We start from the raw sequence: 19,621 nt of genomic DNA, 5'->3' as shown, positions 1-19,621 counted from the left end.
CCAGCTCACTAAAAAACACCCATAACTAATCTCTCATAAGTGTTTGGCAGAGGGACAAGCCAGCAATCCACATAAATACATTTACACTTGATATATTTTTTTGTCTTGACCTCTCAACTTCACAAATTTTATTTGAGATGCCTAGATTGCAGTGGATGAACAAACTGTCAGCTTGAATTACATATGGTTGAATCACAACAATGGGAGTAGGTGTAAGGGCTGTCGTCGGAAGAAGGTGCAGCGGAGTTAGTGTTCATCTTGACATTTAATTCAAACAAAGAGAACACTATACCCAAAAAAAAAAAAAACAGGAAAACCGACAGCCAAGAAACACACTGAACAGAAACAATTACCCACAAAACCCAAAGGAAAAACATGCTCCTTATGTGTGACTCCCAATCAGCAACAACGAGCTTCAGCTGTGCCTGATTGGGAGCCACACGGCCCAAAACAAAGAAATACAAAAACATAGAAAAAGGAACATAGAACGCCCACCCAATGTAACACCCTGGCCTAACCAAAATAAAGAACAAAAACCCCTCTTTATGGCCAGGGCGTTACAGTAGGTTGACATAAGCAGTTTGTTTGACGAATGCAATTCAGTCTAACAAAGAAAAAGAACAGCAGTTGTGCACAACATCCATTTTTGAACACGACTGAGGCATTATCCCTTTTTTCTGAGATTTTGTTGTTAGTTGTGTGATAAACAATCTGTTCATAAATTAAAATCGGCCGTATGACTCCACAGGCTGGGACGAGACAGATCCGGGTAATTAGTTATTCTACAGCAAGTTATACAGAAGCTGTGAGGTGAAGAGGTACAGATTTTCCTAGAGTTTTGAGGGAGCCTGAGATTTTTTTCTCCTTTCAGTCTCCTGTCTGCAAGCTTTGTAAAGAATATACCGAACTCTGACTCTGGGTGAAATCCTAAAACACTAAGACGTTTGGGAATGACTCGCCAAAGAAAGAAAAGCTGGCAAATTTGTTGTGGAACACACTGCGTCCCATGGAAAAGAGATTTCAAACATCCATTGTTACCCTCAAATGTAAAAGATGACGTTGCCCTGAGAGGCCCCCAATTCAGTACACCATCAGTAAGGTGGATTAGCTGATGACAATTGAAAGAAACATTTTCTTGTCCATATAATTCTTCCATTTTCTTGACAAAGAGGACTAAAGAAATGTGAGCTAATCTAAGGTCACACTGTGAAATAGATCCTTGAAGCAAAATATGCATGCTGAACGGAAGTATATATATTTTTTTTCTGTAGAAATGGAGCCGGAAGGATGCCAGGCAGAACAGTGATTGAATAAAACAGAAAAAAAATGCACGACACTCCGGTGCTTTTCAAAATGTTCTTATATGCAGTGATCGCGGCATTCTTGTGATTTCCTTTGGTGGCTTGAGATTAAGCAGTCCAGTGTCTAATTCTGTAATTTGTCGATCTATGTATCATGGATTCAAACAGTTGCATGTATCCTGTTTTTGCTTCCATTGTTCAACATTGTGTTTGGTTTTGTGCCTGACTACATGCATTCTTCGGCATAACTCTACAACTTCTGTCTCTATGGTTGGACAACGGAAGCAAAAACAGTGTTGACAACCCCTTCACACCATTTTGCGGAATGTCAGTGCGAGCAGCGTGAATTGCATTATCCTTAAATTGATTGTGTGATCTTTCAATTTGCAGTTGTTGACTGTAAGGATCTTACATATCCTCTGCCTTTGGGGACAACTTTACCGGGGTGCAAGTACCAGTCACAACCATATTCACCATTGAATTGCTTACAGTAACGAAGGATTGGCCTGGCAATTGCATCTGAGGAAAAAATCAAGGAGAAGACCTTTGTCCTCTTCAGAATCCCACTTCTCTCTCCAAAGTAATGGGTTTTGGGCTAAATCGCAACATTAATCAATAAAAAGGTATCCATTCTGGGTTTTTCTGAGCCAATCCAAAGTCCTGCAACCATCACATTTTCTTTCCGATGTATGTAAGGCAGTTCATTTATGGTAAATTGAAGGGGCCAAACTGAGTAATTTGAGGAGTTAAAAATGGGTACTCCATCACAGTTCCAGGTTCATGTTAAATCATCAGCAGATAGTCTCTTCCCTTTCAGTACTGTTTGGTACAGCTTTCCATCCATGACATCCTCGATTTCATTTTCTTCTTCCTTCACCGTTTTCCTCAAAATATTTATTCCATGGTTCTCCACTGTATCTCGCAAAGGTATTGACAAAATTAAAACATTTTGTTTCTCTGATGAAGGACGTTCCACAATGTGAGCAATTTGTGTCTTCGGGTTGCTTTCCTAAGTAATTTTGGCATTCATCACAAAATAAATGAGAGACAGCTGTCAGGGCTGGATTACCCAAAAACTTTTTGAAGAGCTATTTAGATGTTGGAGACAAGCAAATTCAGCAACGCAAGTAAGTCTATCAGGGCAGTTCCAGTCAGGTGATGATGCAGAAAAAAGAGCATTATTGCCATAAGGCATTGCCCCCTTTGTTACTGATTCCCCAGGGTAAATCCTTTCTTCATTCTGAAAAGAGTTAGATGCAACGTATATTTAGACATTTGTTTAAGCCAGAAGGAAACCTATAATAAATCTGCAAAGGTAGAACAGATTGCTAAGGCCTGAGAGTTGTGTGTGTTTGTGAACCTGACACTAACCATCTCAGGGGCTTCATCATAGTCTAAATCATCAGAGCCAGGTTGATTGTGGTGTGTCAGGGGGTCCTGAATTAGGAATACATGGAGAAAATCAAAACATTATTTAACTGAAATATTTGCTAGAATACATAACACTGACTTCACAAGAGTGAGGCTAAGAAACTGAATGTCTATGTGTGTGTACCACCTTTATGTGGGTACCTGATGTCCCCACATGTATACAAATACCTGACAAATTGGACCTCGTGGGGATATTTGGCAAGTCCTCATAAGGGGAATTGCGATCTTTGGCTTAGGGGTTAAGTTTAGGGAAAAACATACAATTGGATATAGTGTTAGAATTGGGGTTACTATTAGGTTTAGGCATTGTGGGTTAAGTTTAGGGTTAGGCATTAGGGCCAGGTGAATTTTAGCCTTAACATTTAGGTAATGGAGGTTAGGGTTAGGATAAGAGTTAGGGCTACGTTTAGGGCTAGGGAACATGGTTTTTTGGGTTGTTGCGAGACCCAAAAAGTTGGCCATTGTTTCCCCTGGGACTTCTCACACCCCTGTAGCACTAGGGTGGGAGAACTCTGTTGACTTAAACCAGGCTTCAGGAAGTGATACCCATGTAAGGCCTGAGACATCCGTAGACCAGGCTGAGCCACCTCTGTCAGAGGAAGTCCCCACTGGTTCGGTTGATACTCAGAGAGTGTGGGAGGATCTGACAGAACTGAACCTGAATGAGTGACTTATGCTTAAGTAAACTGTATGGCTTAGAAATGTATACACTAGCGGCATGAGTGCCAAAGAGTTAAGATAAGTAGATGTCAGCCACCTTTGATCCAAAAGAGTATATAAGAGGACAGCTGCCCTGTGGAGGGTAGAGTAAAACAGAGCTATAGATTGCCTCACCTTAGTTCGGAATTTACAGAAACTCTCGAGCAGCTTGAAGTTGACGGAACACTTGGGTTGAAACTGAGTAGCTAAGTACGGACTTACCTCTTGCAGTTTGCTCACTGTTTGCAACGGCAAGGCTAGTTTGACCAAGTGGTCTCTTAGACAACGGCCATTGGATTCAGGTTGGAATCCTCTGTACCGTCCCAGTATAAGCTGACAGGGTCAACTACAAGTGACATAGACTAAACCTCCTTTTATTAGTAAATACTCGTGGGTCATTGGTGGCTGTACCCATAGGACTATCAGGGACCTGATAGACTAGGTGAGGATACCTAACGCACCATAGACACACTGTAACTGATTTAGACTTAGTTTATTCATTGCATGTAACCACTGTGTAACCATTGTTGTTGATGATTGAAGTATTATAAAATAAATTGCTTACACTGTTAAACTTACATTTCTAAGATTGGACAATCCCTTACTGAAAGTGTAATTACTAACAGCTGAGCTAAGGAAACAGTTCATGAAATACACTGCTCCAAAAAATTAAGGGAACACTTAAACAACACAATGTAACTCCAAGTCAATCACACTTCTGTGAAATCAAACTGTCCACTTAGGAAGCAACACTGATTGACAATAAATTTCACATGCTGTTGTGCAAATGGAATAGACAACAGGTGGAAATTATAGGCAATTAGCAAGACACCCCCAATAAAGGAGTGGTTCTGCAGGTGGGGACCACAGACCACTTCTCAGTTACTATGCTTCCTGGCTGATGTTTTGGTCACTTTTGAATGCTGGCGGTGCTTTCACTCTAGTGGTAGCATGAGATGGAGTCTACAACCCACACAAGTGGCTCAGGTAGTGCAGCTCATCCAGGATGGCACATCAATGCGAGCTGTGGCTAGAAGGTTTGCTGTGTCTGTCAGCGTAGTGTCCAGAGCATGGAGGCGCTACCAGGAGACAGGCCAGTACATCAGGAGACGTGGAGGAGGCCGTAGGAGGGCAACAACCCAGCAGCAGGACCGCTACCTCCGTCCTTTGTGCAAGGAGGAGCAGGAGAAGCACTGCCAGAGCCCTGCAAAATGACCTCCAGCAGGCCACAAATGTGCATGTGTCTGCTCAAACTGTCAGAAACAGACTCCATGAGGGTGGTATGAGGGCCCGACGTCCACAGGCGGGGGTTGTGCTTACAGCCCAACACCGTGCAGGACGTTTGGCATTTGCCAGAGAACACCGAGATTGGCAAATTCGCCACTGGCGCCCTGTGCTCTTCACAGATGAAGCAGGTTCACACTGAGCACGTGACAGACGTGACAGAGTCTGGAGACGCCGTGGAGAACGTTCTGCTGCCTGCAACATCCTCCAGCATGACCGGTTTGGCGGTGGGTCAGTCATGGTGTGGGGTGGCATTTCTTTGGGGGGGCCGCACAGCCCTCCATGTGCTCGCCAGAGGTAGCCTGACTGCCATTAGCTACCGATATGAGATCCTCAGACCCCTTGTGAGATCATATGCTGGTGCGGTTGGCCCTGGGTTCCTCCTAATGCAAGACAATGCTAGACCTCATGTGGCTGGAGTGTGTCAGCAGTTCCTGCAGAGGAAGGCATTGATGCTATGGACTGGCCCGCCCGTTCCCCAGACCTGAATCCAATTGAGCACATCTGGGACATCATGTCTCGCTCCATCCAGCAACGCCACGTTGCACCACAGACTGTCCACGAGTTGGCGGATGCTTTAGTCCAGGTCTGGGAGGAGATCCCTCAGGAGACCATCCGCCACCTCATCAGGAGCATGCCCAGGCATTGTAGGGAGGTCATACAGGCACGTGGAGGCCACACACACACTACTGAGCCTCATTTTGACTTGTTTTAAGGACATTACATCAAAGTTGGATCAGCCTGTAGTGTGGTTTTCCACTTTAATTTTGAGTGTGACTCCAAATCCAGACCTCCATGGGTTGATAAATTGGATTTCCATTGATTATTTTTGTGTGATTTTGTTGACAGCACATTCAACTATGTAAAGAAAAAAGTATTTAATAAGATTATTTCTTTCATTCAGATCTAGGATGTGTCGTTTAAGTGTTCCCTTTATTTTTTTGAGCAGTATAGTTCTCCCCCAATGGGTAGGAGAGGGACGCCTGGAAAGTGCTCAAGGCCTTAACATAGTTATGCCTGCACCGCCATCTATTGACTGATAGTAAGATTGCCACTTGGGCCTAAAATCTTATAGGGAGTATCTAGTGAAATAACATTGTTTACACTTATTAAAAGGTACAGCTACTGCTACTGGAACCTGAAGGAATAAGGGGTTACACTCTTAAGGCCTCTCCCCTAGGAACGGTTGAGAGTATCTAGAACAGTAGGTCCGGCTAACTGTCACAATTTGGTGACTAGTGTGTAAATAGGCTCACGTGCTGAGTGTGAAGGAAGAGAAGGCATCGGACAAAGGGTCACCTAATCACTTGGTGCGGATCTCAGGGGCATCATCACAGTCTAAATCATCACAGCCAGGTTGATTGGGGTGTGTTAGAGGGTCCTAAAAAAGTAACAGAGAAAACCAACACAGAACATTATCTAATGAAAATATTAGCTAGAATACATGACACTGACTTCACAAGGGTGAGGCTAAGAAACTGAATATCTGTGTGTGTGTGGGTCAACATAGCTCTAAATAACAGAGCCATGTTGATTGAGGTTTGTAAGTAGCTAGTTAGAAACGAGATGCTGAATACAAACACTGTCAGTGTACCATCTAGTTAGCAAGTTAATTAGCTACTGTATCTAGCTAGCAGATATACAGCTAGTGTATACATACCAGTAACAGCATAGCATAAGCAATTGAACACACCAAACAGTAATTATGCTTGTAGCTTCATAAAAAATGAATCTAGTTTTCTAGAGCTCACACCTAGCGAAGGCAATATAACAACAATACCTTAATATTCCTGCTTGACCTGGTCTGTCGAGGAAAAGGGAAGTTTTCATCACGCATCCATTTTATTTTATATGGTCCCTTTATCACTCGGACTGGAGGCATTTCTTACTTAGCAAATGATCTAATTGTTGAAAACTGCTCGCATCATGTCAACTGCTAATGAAACTGATTCCGTAGCCAGCTATAAGATAAACTTTGCGGCAAAGCATAAAAGGCGAAAGTAAAAAATGTAGAAAACTAGGTGCAATCAAAGAACACGGTTTACTCTCAGTTTGCACTTTGCAGCACAAGCAAAACTTGTGGATTTTTTTAAGGGACATCAGAAATTGTTTCAGTGGAAAATATTGACGAGTTTGATGGGACGTGCGACAATTTTAAAGAATGTATTGTTAATTGGCAGCGCACAGGGAAGAGATATCCCGCCTACGTCATGGCTCTGGCTGGTATTCTAACTAGCTAGCTACCCAGCTAATGACACAGTATAACGTAGCTAGCTAACAATATATGGTTAATGTTATCAGTCGTTAAACTTAGTTATAAAAAGTAATGCAGCCAATACATTGGCTATAACAATAATTAATGTAGCTAACGTTAGCTAGCTAAGGAGCTAGTTATAGCACTTAAGTTCACTAGTATATGTAGGTAGCATGCTAACCACTGGCTAATTAGCTGTTCGACAGGCCGATCCACCAGCTAACTACCTGCTGGTTAGCACGAAAGCTAGCTAACACATACTAACTGGGCTGATTGCATGGTAAAATAAAATGGCTTACTAGCTAGCTATATATTTTAAGTTGCAAACACAGCTTATGATATTATGGGGTGAGGGGGGTATGCAACATGATGAGTGCCGTGAGCTTTGTGTGTTCCCAGACATCATGGCTAGTGGATCCAAACCCATCTCCAAAACTCACAATGGTGAGAGAGGAAACACAATTTCTAACAGCGTGTGTGTTTGGTTTAAGCATGATGATCAGAATATGAGGAGTAGAGATTGAGAGTAACAAATATGATTAGACCTTGGGAAGGAGGTGGTTGAATGAATCTTTATCAGGGATGTGTTAGGTTGCGTCAATCGAATCGGGTATCAGAACAGAATTTAACCTGTTGGGTCTAGGGGGCAGCATTTGCACGTCTGGATAAAAAAAATGTACCCGATTTAATCTGGTTACTAATCCTACCCAGTAACTAGAATATGCATATACTTATTATATATGGATAGAAAACACTCTAAAGTTTCCAAAACTGTTTGAATGGTGTCTGTGAGTATAACAGAACTCATTTGGCAGGCAAAACCCTGAGACATTTTCTGACAGGAAGTGGATACCTGATGTGTTGTATTGATTTTAAACCTATCCCATTGAAAAACACAGGGGTTTAGGAATATTTTGGCACTTCCTATTGCTTCCACTAGATGTCACCAGCCTTTACAAAGTGTTTTGAGTCTTCTGGAGGGAGATCTGACCGAACAAGAGCCATGGAACGGTGATGTCCCATTAGACACCTGGCGCTACTTCATGTTGGGTACCCTCGTTCCAATACGTTATAAAAGGCTATGCATTCGTCCACCTTGAATATTATTCATGTTCTGGTTAAAAAAGGCCCTAATGATTTATGCTATACAACGTTTGACATGTTTGAACGAACGGAAATATTTTTTTCCCCTCGTTCATGACGAGAAGTCCGGCTGGCTTACATCATGTGCTAACGAGACGGAGATTTTTGGACATAAATGATGAGCTTTTTTGAACAAAACTACATTCGTTATGGACCTGTGATACCTGGAAGTGACATCTGATGAAGAGAATCAAAGGTAATGGATTATTTACATAGTATTTTCGATTTTAGATCTCCCCAACATGACGTCTAGTCTGTATCGCAACGCGTATTTTTCTGGGCACAGTGCTCAGATTATTGCAAAGTGTGATTTCCCAGTAAGGTTATTTTTAAATCTGGCAAGTTGATTGCGTTCAAAAGATGTAAATCTATAATTCTTTAAATGACAATATAATATTTTACCAATGTTTTCTAATTTTAATTATTTAATTTGTGACGCTGACTTGACTGCCGGTTATTGGAGGGAAACGATTTCCTCAACATCAATGCCATAGTAAAACGCTGTTTTTGTATATAAATATGAACTTGATAGAACTAAAAATGCATGCATTGTCTAACATAATGTCCTAGGAGTGTCATCTGATGGAGATTGTAAAAGGTTAGTGTATCATTTTAGCTGGTTTTATGGTTTTGGTGACCCTGTCTTTGACTTGACAAAACATTACACACAACTCTTGTAAATGTACTGTCCTAACATACTCTAAATTTATGCTTTCGCCGTAAAACCTTTTTGAAATCGTAAAACGTGGTTAGATTAAGGAGATGTTTATCTTTCAAATGGTGTAACATAGTTGTATTTTTGAAAAATTTGAATTTTGACATTTATTTGGATTCAAATTTGCCGCTCTTGAAATGCACCTGCTGTTGATGGAGTGCACCACAGGTGGCACGCTAGCGTCCCACCTAGCCCCAAGAGGTTTTAACACTAAGTCACTGAATATATTCTCTGCTTTTTTATTCAATATAATTAGTCAGGTGAATAAATGGTAAATGCAATCTTCGTATGTATGGGTTCACTGTAACACCTCTCAGGGCAAACAGAGAACTGACAGTTCAAACTCAAAGTAATTTTTTAATACTCTGACAGAGATAGTTCCCGCTCAGAGCGGGCCTGTCAGAGTAGAGGCTGAGCGTGGTTTAGACTTGCTCAGCCTATCGCAGGCGCACAGGCTGGTCCCAGCCTCTTGGCGCATCACTGTTGCCAAGCGTAGTTGTCTTCCAGCTTATCTTTGTGTGTGTACCCGAGAGTCAGACACCCAAGGACAGTGCCTGTTTTTATGCTACAGTTATTCTCCCCTCTATCAGAGTCTAACTCAGCCTACACCGTAGTAACCCCCCCATTAGTCACATTTTATTATGTTGCTCAATCTATGTCAGCACAGCACAAACCTGTTATGTTTAACATTAATGTATGCATAAGCTATGCACCACAACTAGAACTAGTTTAAGAAAATATAACCCAACAGATGCAAACTAGTCACCTTTCGGCGAAATTCCCCGTTTTGAATCCAAAATAGGTGACGTACGTGATTCGTGTAGATCCAATGAAAAAAGTTTGGGAGGGGGGTTGGATCACTAGTGGCTGTAAGCGAACGTGTGATGCGCGTTTGGAGCAAAACTGGCTGTATCCAAGGCTCAGCTATCGTTTACATAACAACATAATGCAGCGCAGCAAGCGACTGAAGAGAGAAGAGATAACCAACTTGTTAGTTACAGCGTCAGCATGCACTCTGGAAAGACCACATTGAGTAGAAAGCCAGTTACAGCAGCACGTCCCCTGAACGATAACGAAGAGGTAACGTTAGGTGAGAAGCCTGACCACGGAGACGGGGGTGAGAAGGTGATGAAGCATACTTCATGATCTGTAACCGAAAAACAACTGGCATTTGGAAAATTTGAGGTGGGGGAGAAGGTGTGGATTGTTAAGTATCTTGCTAGCTGGTTTGAATTCTCCGTTAGCTAGCCAGAGAAGTATTGAGCAACATAAGCCAACTCATCTGATCAAATAATAGAGTTTATGGTGTGAGAATTAGCTTGCTAATAAAGTCAGACAGCTAACGTTAGCTAGCTAACCTTACAATATCAGATGAGCTAACATTAGTAACCTAACCAATTGGCTATACTATTAGCTGGTATACGAGTCCTTGCCGTTCAAGTTATAAAGCGTTAGTTGCATACTGCACCCTGGCAATCTGTGTGAAATGTTAACTAGCTAACGAACAAACCACTATCTGTTAACTAATGTTTCCCCTCTACAGTATGTGGTTTATTTTCGGAATGAGAGAATTAGGTGAAAATGAGGCGTTGCTTCTTAAACAAGTGGATTCAGGGATCAAGTGGAGCTAGTGCTGGGCCTGGCTTAAACTGGATGCCACTATAGATGTGAAAGGAACACTACACACTTTCCCTCTTTCTCACTTTTACTGGCACATTGTAGAACAGATGTCCACAGGCAGAAAGTGTATAATTTGCAGTGTAGCCCAAAGATATTGTTTTGTTGTGTTGAACTTGACATTAACACGTGTGAGAGTGAGGGGGATTATCTTTTTTTTAAATTCAGTGAATGTTATTTTTGCACACATGTAGCCTTGTGCACATGATCGATGTCTATAGTATAGTGTGTATATATATATAATAGAGAAAAAATAGTATTTTTTTCCCAAGTGCAATATTTGTGTGTGGTCACAAGCATTCTATTATAAAGGCTGTCATGGCTAACTGCAATATTAGTGTATCGTTTTTTTTTCTCAAGACTTAAGTGACATTTGCAGTAAAGTCTAGGCAACAAATAACATTGGATTGCTTTCTTTACATTTTTTAGCTGTGAGTTAGGTTCACATTAACCACTAGATTTTAAAACAGAGACTGATCATGTTGATCATATTCTTTGTTGTTTAATTAGTTAAAACCTGCATTTCTCCCTAGAAGGGATTTTTTAAAATGTTTCAGTGCAAAAAAAGTGTCACCTTTTTGGGCCCTCACCAGTTTGCATCCCTGCTGTATTCATTTTCTCTAACTCTCTGTCATACTGTGTGTTCCCAGACATGGCTGGTTGTTTGAGACCCATCCCCAAATCTCACAATGGTGAGAGAGGAAAAACAGTTTCTAATGGTGTGTGTGTTTATATATTGTTGTTGGTTGATGATCAGAATGTGAGGAGTAGAGTAAATAACTTCTGGACATCAGAAAAGCAATTACGCACTGCGGACCGGAAGAAACTTTTTCCTTTAACGAGTCTGACAACAAGGATATCCTGCTTTCACTGGATCAGGCCCAGATCCACGCCTTTTGCGTGAAGAAAAGGGGACGCAGATCGGGGATATTTCTGAGAAGCCGGAAGAGAGCGAGTAAACTCCCAATGCCTTCCATTCTCCTTGCTAATGTGCAATCGTTAGAAAATAAGATTGACATACTATTAAGATTATCCTACCAACGGGACATTAAAAACTGTAACATCTTATGTTTCACATGTGTCTGAACGAAGAAACGGACAATATAGAGCTGGTGGGATTTTCCATGCACCGGCAGAACAGAGACACTGCCTCTCATAAGACGAGGGGTGGGGGTGTGTGTCTTTTTGTCAATAACAGCTGGTGTGTGATGTTTAATATTAAAGAAGTCTCGAGGAATTGCTCGCCTGAGGTAGAGTACCTTATGATAAGCTGTCGACCACACTATCTGCCAAGAGAGTTCTCATCTGTATTATTCGTAGCCGTCTATTTACCACCACAAAGTGAAGCTGGCACTAAGACCGCTCTCAACCAACTCTATAAGGCCATAAGCAAAGAAGAAAATGCTCACCCAGAAGCGGCGTTCCTAGTGGCCGGGGACTTTAATGCAGGCAAAGTTAAATCAGTTTTACCACATTTTTACCAGCATGTCACATGTGCAACCAGAGGAAAAAAAGCCTAGACCACCTTTACTCCACACACAGAGATGCATATGTGCCGCTTTCAAGGAGCGGGAGACTAATCTGGATGCTTATAAGAAATCCCGCTATGCCCTCAGACGAACCATCAAAACAAAACGTCAATACAGGATTAAGATTGAATCCTACTACACCGGCTCTGACTCTCGTCGGATGCTCGTCGGATGTGGCAGGGCTTGAAAACTATTACGGACTACAAAGGGAAACCCAGACGCGAGCTGACCAGTGACGCGAGCCTACCAGACAAGATAAATGCCTTTTATGCTCACTTTGAGGCAAGCAACACTGAAGCATGCACGAGAGCACCAGCTGTTCTGGATGACTGTGTGATAACGCTCTCTATAGCCGGTGTGAACAAAACCTTTAACCTCTCTGGGATATAGCGTCCCACCTCGACAACAGCCAGTGAAATTGCAGGGCGCCAAATTCAAAACAACAGAAATCTCATAATTAAAATTCCTCAAACATACAAGTATTATACACCATTTTAAAGATAAACTTCTTGTTAATCCAGCCACAGTGTCTGATTTCAAAAAGGCTTTACGGTGAAAGCGCACCATACGATTATGTTAGGTAAGCGCCTAGTCACAAAAAAAACATACAGCCATTTTCCAGCCAAAGAGAGGAGTCACAAAAAGCAGAAATAGAGATAAAATTAATCACTAACCTTTGATGATCTTCATCAGATAGCACTCATAGGACTTCATGTTACACAATACATGTATGTTTTGTTCGATAAAGTTAATATTTATATCCAAAAATCTCAGTTTACATTGGTGCGTTATATTCAGTAATGTTTTGCCTACAAAAACCGGTGATTTTGCAGAGTCACATCAATTTACAGAAATACTCATCATAAACTTTGATGAAAGATACAAGTGTTATGCATAGGATTATAGATAAACTTCTCCTTAATGCAACCGCTGTGTCAGATTTCAAAAAAGCTTCACGGCGAAAGCACACCTTGCGATAATCTGAGTACAGCGCTCAGACACCAAAACAAGCCATACAGATACCCGCCATGTTGTGGAGTCAACAAAAGTCAGAAATAGTGTTATAAATATTCACTTACCTTTGATGATCTTCATTGGAATGCACTCCCAGGAATCCCAGTTCCACAGTAAATGTTCGTTTTGTTCGATAAAGTTAATATTTATGTCCAAATACCTCCTTTTTGTTCGCGCGTTCAGTTCACTATTCCAAATGCATAAGGCGCAGGCACAAAGTCCAGACGAAAAGTCAAAAAGTTCCATTACAGTTTGTAGAAACATGTCAAATGATGTTTAGAATCAATCTTTAGGATGTTTTTTATCATAAATCTTCAATAATATTCCAACCGGACAATTCCTTTGTCTTTAGAAATGAAAAGGAACACAGCTTGCTCTCACGGCCGCGCACTTGACTTAGCTCATGGCATTCTGCCAGACCCCTGATTCAAACAGCTCTTATTCTCTCCCCCTTCACAGTAGAAGCCTGCACCAACGTTCTAAAGACTGTTTACATCTAATGGAAGCCTTAGGAAGTGCAATATGACCCCACAGACACTGTATATTGGATAGGCAATCACTTGAAAAACTACAAACCTCAGATTTCCCACTTCCTGGTTGGATTTTTTCTCAGGTTTTTGCCTGCCATATGAGTTTTGTTATACTCACAGACATCATTCAAACAGTTTTAGAAATGTCAGAGTGTTTTCTATCCAAATCTACTAATTATATGCATATTCTAGCTTTTGGGCCTGAGTAGCAGGCAGTTTACTCTGGGCACCTTATTCATCCAAGCTACTCAATACTGCCCCCCAGTCCCAAAGAAGTTAAACAGGTCAACATTCACAAAGCCGCTGGGCCAGACGGATTACCAGGACGTGTACTCAAAGCATGCGCGGACCAACTGGCAAGTGTCTTCACAGACATTTTCAACCTCTCCCTGACCGCGTCTGTAATACCTACATGTTTCAAGCACACCACCATAGTCCCTGTGCCCAAGGAAGCGAAGGTAACCTGCCTAAATGATTACCGCCCTGTAGCACTCACGTCAGTAGCCATGAACTCCAAGTCGCATACCGCCCCAACAGATCTACAGATGACGCAATCTCAATCGCACTCCACACCGCCCTTTCTCACCTGGACAAAAGGAACACCTATGTGAGAATGCTGTTCATCGACTACAGCTCAGCATTCAACACCATAGTGCCCACGAAGCTCATCACTAAGCTAAGGACTCTGGGACAAAACACCTCCCTCTGCAACTGGATCCTGGACTTCCTGACGGGCCACCTCCAGGTGGTAAGGGTAGGCAACAACACGTCTGCCACGCTGATCCTTAACACTGGGGCCTCTCAGGGGTGTGTGCTTAGTCCCCTCCTGTATTCCTTGTTCACCCACGACTGCGTGGCCAAATACGACTCCAACACCATCATTAAGTTTGCTGACGACACAACAGTGGTAGGCCTGATCACTGACAATGATGAGACGGCCTATAGGGAGGAGGTCAGCGAACTGGCAGTGTGGTGCCAGGACGACAACCTCTCCCTCAATGTGAGCAAGACAAAGGAGCTGATCGTGGCCTACAGGAAAAGGCTGGCCGAACAGGCTCCCATTAACATCGACGGGGCTGTAGTGGAGTGGGTCGAGAGTTTCAAGTTCCTTGGTGTCCACATCACCAACCAACTATCATACTTAAAACATACCAAGACAGTGGTGAATAGGGCACAACATAAGCCTTTCCCACTCAGGAGACTGAAAAGATTTGGCATGGGCCCCCAGATCCTCAAAAAGTTCTACAGCTGCACCTTCGAGAGCATCCTGACCGGTTGCATCACCGCCTGGTATGGCAACAGCTTGGCATCTGACCGTAAGGCGCTACAGAGGGTAGTGCAAACAGCCCAGTACAGTATTGGGGCCTAAGCTTCCTGCCATCCATGACGTATGTAATAGGTGGTGTCAGAGGGAAGCCCATAAAATTGTCAGAGACTCCAGTCACCCAAGTCATAGACTCTTCTCTGCTACCGCACAGCAAGCGGTACCGAGCGCCAAGTCTAAGACCAAAAGGATCCTCAACAGCTTCTGCCATTAGACTGCTGAACAATTCATAAAAATCACCACCGGACAATTTACATTGACCCCCCCCTTTGTACACTGCTGCTTCTCACTGTTTGTTTGTTACCTATGCATGGTCACTTCGCCCCCACCTACATGTACAGATTACCTCAACTAGCCTGTACCCCTGCACACTGACTCGGTACCGGTGCCCCCTGTATATAGCCACGTTATTTTGATTGTGTTACTTTTTATTATTACTGTTTATTTTAGCCTTCTTTGGTAAATATTTTCTTCTTCTTGAACTGCACTGTTGGTTAAGGGCTTGTAAAGCATTTCACGGTAAAGTCTACACTTGTTGTATTCGGTGCATGTGGCAAATAAAGTTTGATTTAGAGATTGAGAGTAGGGATGATTTGAAGTTGTAAGGAGGTGGTTGAATGAATCTGTATTAAATCTCTTTAACTGTCTGTCATACTGTGTGTTCCCAGACATCATGGCTGGTGGATCCACACCCTTCCTCCAACCCCCAAAAGCAGCACCCCAAGACATAGCCGTCACAACTAGAGGTCGACCGATTATGATTTTTCAACGCCGATACCGATACCAATTATTGGAGGACCAAAAAAAGCCGATACCGATTAATCAGCCTTTTTTTTTTTTTTGTAATAATGACAATTACAACAATACTGAATGAACACTTATTTTAACTTAATATAATACATAAATAAAATCAATTTAGCCTCAAATAAATAATGAAACATGTTCAATTTGGTTTAAATAATGCAAAAACAAAGTGTTGGAGAAGAAAGTAAAAGTGCAATATGTGCCATGTAAGAAAGCTAATGTTTAAGTGCCTTGCTCAGAACATGGGAACATATGAAAGCTGGTGGTTCCTTTTCACATGAGTCTTCAATATTCCCAGGTAAGAAGTTAGGTTGTAGTTATTATAGGAATTATAGGACTATTTCTCTCTATACGATTTGTATTTCATATACCTTTGACAATTGGATGTTCTTATAGGCACTTTAGTAATGCCAGTGTAACAGTATAGCTTCCGTCCCTCTCCTCGCTCCTACCTGGGCTCGAACCAGGAACACATCGACAACAGCCACCCTCGAAGCAGCGTTACCCATGTAGAACAAGGGGAACAACTACAAGATACATGGTTGATGATATTACTAGTTTAACTAGTGATTATGTGAAGATTGATAGTTTTTTATAAGATAAGTTTAATGCTAGCTAGCAACTTACCTTGGCTTCTTGCTCCCCTCGCGTAACAGATAGTCAGCAGGCTCCTTTTGGAGTGCAATGTAAGGCAGGTGGTTAGAGCGTTGGACTAGTAACCAGAAGGTTCCAAAAACGAATCCCCCCTGAACAAGGCAGTTAACCCCCGTTCCTAGGCCATCATTGAAAATAAGAATGTGTTCTTAATCTGACTTGCCTAGTTAAATAAAGGTGTACATTTAAAAAAATAATTATAATAAATAAATTCATCTGCAAATCGGTGGCTAAAAATACCGATTACCGATTGTTATGAAAACTTGAAATCGGCCCTAATTAATCAGCCATTCCGATTAATCGGTCGACCTCTAGTCACAACCCTACCAGACAGCATGGTAGGGTGACTTCAAACCTTGAGCTGTAAAGTGGGGATGCAAACTAGTCACAATCTGAATACAAAAGCAGGTGTATTAACATTGTAACAATACAGCAAGCAGAAAAATACTGTAAGCAGTTTTGCTTAATTTAACGAAAATGTTTAATGCATATTATAGTACAATGATAATTTGTCTTATAAGTGTTTTAACTTACAGATCGCCATATAGGATTATGCGAAACATATTCACGAAGCTATTTCTCGTTAACTACTAAAACTATCTAACCGAGTACAGCAAGCAAACAACTTGGGTCGTGGCAGAAAGGACGACGAGAATGGTTTTATTATTCAAATACAATTACTTACTTAAAGGGGTGGTTCATCTAAAAATACTTTTAACCTCATTAGAGCATTAGCCTTTACCAGAGACAGTTTTTAGGTTAGTTGGATCAGTATTTAGACTTCTGCAATTTTATTTCAAAATGCGACATTTACGATTTTATCTAGAATGTGTAAAAAATATCCTCACTTTATGCAACAAATATTGTCTCGTCATTGAATTGCCCAAAACCTATGTTTTGCTTTAAAACATGTTACAAAAATCGACCTACTAGAGCTAATGTTTTCTTCAGATTTGTGTCATCTGGTTGATACTCTTCCTCTTGATTCAAAGATTTGTAATTAAGTTCTGACTCTGACCCAAATCGCGGCTCGGCGCAGATTAATCATAAATGACTTCCTGGATTTTAATGAAAAAATTACTGATATCATTTGGAAATATTAGGCTAGGTAAATATTTTAGCAAAGCAATCTTATCGAGATTTTAACTACAAGGGCTATTGCAGTGATTGGAGGCACCGGTTGTGTCTTTCGAAGGTATTTATGACAACTTTGACATTAAATGGGGTTTCTATGGGAGAGGGAAATGTAGAATTCGCTGATGAGCTAAACTAAATACTGATCCAACCAACATAAAAACTGTCTCTGGTTAAGGCTAATGCCTAGGAAAATGTTCTAGCCAGATGAAATTTATTTTTCGATGAACCACCCCTTTAACATAGTTGATGAAAACATTAAACAAGGCAATATAACAGTTTACATTTCAAGATAATACTTTATGAACAAAGCATTTATCTAAACATGAATCTGAGAGATAGGCAGAGAACGTAGCTTGACTCAAATCTAATATACTGTACTTAGAAAGGGGGGAGAAAGATGGAAGGGGAGAGTGACAAAGCGAGGGAGACAGAGAGAAAGAAGGAGATAAGAGTTGTATAGTTGCCACTAGGGCTCAGGGATAGGACTACATCCATCGTCAATTGCAACGACGTGACAATGTCAAAAACAATGTTTTGTTAAATTTGTAGTCAACTCGAGAAATTCTGTTTTCAGAAACTTTTTACAATAGCGGATAATGTTAATAATCTATTCATATTTGTGTTCTGCAAAGTCCTAATATTGGTAATAATAATGGTTTTGTTCGAATACTCGGCACACCCCTATTAAAGACATACTGGGGACGATTGCGCTAACAAGGCAAGGGGTTTTTGGAACAGGTGCACACAAACTGGAACTCAGAGCAAATCCTAATATTAAAATACTGTGTTGATTTCAGATATAATTTTTTAAAAAATTCTAAAATGCAAAAAACTAAGTTTCTGTCCATCACAAAGGAAGTTTGAATGCATTGTTGATAACTACTACAGTACTGTACAAAGAGCACATTTTGACCACAGCTTCTAAAGGCCGATGTTTTACAGGTGGAACTGGGTGTTAAACTCCAGGCGAACATTATCACTCGACTGAGCAAAGAACCATCAAAGTGCATTTCTGAGCTCATGACAGCTCTATTTCCCAGAGACGTGATGGCCGTCTCTTGACAGAAAAAAAACTGAATGCATTCCGGGACCCGGAGGCAAAGAAACAGCTGTGCCCAACCAAAGTGTGCCATTTGCAGTAAGTTGCATATAGTCATTTTTTAGTAGAATTCTGAAAGATTTTCACTTCAAAATACAGCAGAACTACTAGTACTGTAAATGGCCAAAAAGGGGTTTTGTAGTTTATTTTATTATTTATTTATTACAAGAGTGTGAATGTGTGTGTGTGTAACCTGATCTCAGGTCCATTACTTTGTGCCAAGACTGTTGATTCATTTGGGGTTAGGCAGGCTATTCTGCACTCTAAGCAAATTTGTTTAAACCTTCTTCTTTTTCTCCACAGCCTTTTTAATTTGGCGAAACCTGATGGAGGAGAAGGATGTCTTAAAAATTATTTGATCGAAGCTTAACAATGAGCCAGAATTGCTTAAGAAGTCCAAGATTTAGGTTTAAAACTGCTTTTTTTTTACTCAAAGGGAGTAACTTGGAGGCTAAGGCCTAACTATTTGGTTTGTTAACTCAGTGAAAAAGTATTCAAGTTGATCATTTTTCAAATATGATGTCCTCGTATCTGTCAACTTCTTAACGTACACAGAACATTTTTTTTTTCAAAAGTGTACTGTAGTTATTGCTATAGTATAAGAAGATGTTATAGTATTCCTTTAAGGTTACCATAGTTATTCTATATTATGTCCGAATTTACCAAAAGAATACTATAGAAGTTTTTCTGTGATATTTACATAATATTGTTCTATACTAATCTTATAGGATCACAGTAATATTGCTATAGTTATTGCTATATTTTACTATAAGATTACTATGGTTATTCTATAGTATGTCTGAATTTACCACAAGAATACTGTATGTTTTTTAGTGACATTTGTATAATACTCTTTTATAGTAATCCTATAGTGCTTTTTTGTAAGGGATAGTCCATGCCCGATGAATTGAGGTTGTTTAGAGGGCAAAGGGGGTCAAACTCATGAGGTATTCCTAATGTTTTGTAAACTGAATGTGTATTTTCGTCTCCAATGTTCATAGGCAAATTATTACATTTGTACAATGA

The 19,621-nt window shown here is 40.9% G+C and overlaps 2 long non-coding RNA genes across 2 annotated transcripts; one reads left to right on the top strand and one right to left on the bottom strand.

The window, feature by feature from the left end:
- Positions 1 to 2,673: 2,673 nt before the first annotated feature.
- On the bottom strand, positions 2,674 to 7,096 carry LOC106609918 (uncharacterized). Its single transcript, XR_001329790.2, has 3 exons — positions 6,496 to 7,096; positions 6,015 to 6,096; positions 2,674 to 2,738 (listed from the first exon to the last, which is right to left on the bottom strand). It is a non-coding gene; the product is annotated as an uncharacterized lncRNA (long non-coding RNA).
- A 9,483-nt stretch (positions 7,097 to 16,579) lies between these two features.
- On the top strand, positions 16,580 to 19,621 carry LOC106609919 (uncharacterized). Its single transcript, XR_001329792.2, has 2 exons — positions 16,580 to 18,634; positions 18,899 to 19,621. It is a non-coding gene; the product is annotated as an uncharacterized lncRNA (long non-coding RNA).

Source organism: Salmo salar, chromosome ssa08 (assembly GCF_905237065.1).
Source record: "Salmo salar chromosome ssa08, Ssal_v3.1, whole genome shotgun sequence".
NCBI classification, from domain to species: domain Eukaryota; kingdom Metazoa; phylum Chordata; class Actinopteri; order Salmoniformes; family Salmonidae; genus Salmo; species Salmo salar.
The sequence above is the reverse complement of the archived record's forward strand: the minus strand, read 5'-3'. Positions and strand labels throughout refer to the sequence as shown.